Source organism: Chrysochloris asiatica, unplaced genomic scaffold (genome assembly GCF_000296735.1).
Source record: "Chrysochloris asiatica unplaced genomic scaffold, ChrAsi1.0 scaffold00233, whole genome shotgun sequence".
NCBI lineage: Eukaryota > Metazoa > Chordata > Mammalia > Afrosoricida > Chrysochloridae > Chrysochloris > Chrysochloris asiatica.
In genome coordinates this window covers 4,275,199-4,276,771 of record NW_006408751.1, presented here as the reverse complement: position 1 = coordinate 4,276,771, position 1,573 = coordinate 4,275,199, and the positions used below count along the sequence as shown (strand labels likewise).

Sequence of the window (1,573 nt, the reverse complement as noted above, 5' to 3'; positions counted from 1 at the left end):
AATATTTGTATATGCTTATTTAAATTATAGAGTTCTGGTGTGGTGCTGCAGGTTTATGCACTGCACTACAAGCTCACCAGTTGATCCTCAGTTGTTAAGTGCTATCCGGTCAGTTCCTACTCATAGCAACCCTGTATAGAGTTTCCAAGGAGCAGCTGGTGAGCTTGAACTGCCGATCTTGTGGTTCAAATTGACCTTGCAGTCTGGTGCGTTATTCTGTAGTGCCCACCAAGACCTCCATATTATACTTTGGTTATGTATTATGTATTATCTGTTTCTATTGAGTAGAGTTGGCTCTGATTCATGGTAATCCCCTGTGTGTCAGAGTAAATCTGTGCTTCTTAGGGTTGTTGTTGTTGTTACGTGCTGTGGAGTCGGTCCCGACTCATAATGACCCTGTACAGGGTTTCCAAGGCTGTAAATCTTTACAGGAGCAGAAAGCCTCATCTTTCTCCCGTGGAACAGCTGGTAGTTTTGAACTGCTGACCTTGTGGTTTGCAGCCCGATTCGTAACCACTACGTTACAGAGCTTAGTGGTTGATTTTTAGAAGTAGATCACCGGACTGTTCCTTTGAGGATGCCTCTGGTGAATGTGAACCTCCAAACTTTTGGTTGGAATCCTGGTGTGGCACTGTAGGATAAGCACTCAACTGCAAGTTTCGTTTGAAGTGCAATGTTAGTGGTTCAAACTCACCAGTTACTTCTTGGAAACCCTATATAGAGTCCCTACGAGTCAGCATCGACTCAACAGCACTTAACAACAACAACAACCTTATGTTTAGCAGCTGAGGACATTAACACCATATTCCAAAAGGTGCTTAAAATGACTCACAAGCTGTAGAACAAATTAAAAGAAAATTGGAAGAGAAAAAGGAGGCTGAGAAATGAAACCAGGATTGACCTCTTTCATGCTATGAATCTATTAGTGTATATAAATAATAAGTGCATTTGAATATATTCAAATAACAAAGGAAATCTATATATAGAGATTTTACAATATACATTTAAAATTGGTTTTGTCTAATTATTTGAGTGAACAATTGCAACATTTTTATTTTGGCCTTGAAAGAGTTCCGATTTTTTAAACCATACATTTTGTCAACATGTATCTGATGTAGAAGGATTTCTCTGTGGAATGCTCATTAGTGCTGTGATTCAAATATAATCAGCATGTGGTAAAATGGAGTGCTTTCAGTTAATCCCACGGCTATGGAAATAGGGGAATATGGTGTTTTTTTGTTTCCTAAAGATTTGTTTCCTAACTCCTGTTGGCTGCTCTTTGAAAAAGTACATAGCCATGGGGTAGAAAGGAAAGAATGCTAATTTGAAATAATAACCTTTTCTTGGAATAAATATCTTTGAAATTAATGTAACTGAAAAGTATCTGGGAATTATAACTTGATTTTCAAGTGATCTCTTTTCCCCAAGTTTAGTAAATGAGCTTAATAAAATTGTATTCTTACTTACCTGTTCACAGTTTTAAATTCATGCAGATTTATGAAGAGGTTCATTTTAGTTGTTGTTAATATAATATTCTTCCTGAAAGAATTCTCTGTTTGGTACACACACACAC

At 37.3% G+C, this 1,573-nt stretch overlaps 1 protein-coding gene across 1 annotated transcript in view; it reads left to right on the top strand.

Annotated features, from left to right (window-relative positions):
* Nucleotides 1–1,573, top strand: part of BCKDHB (branched chain keto acid dehydrogenase E1, beta polypeptide) — a 343,203-nt gene that overhangs the window by 111,269 nt on the left and 230,361 nt on the right. The window lies entirely within an intron of this gene.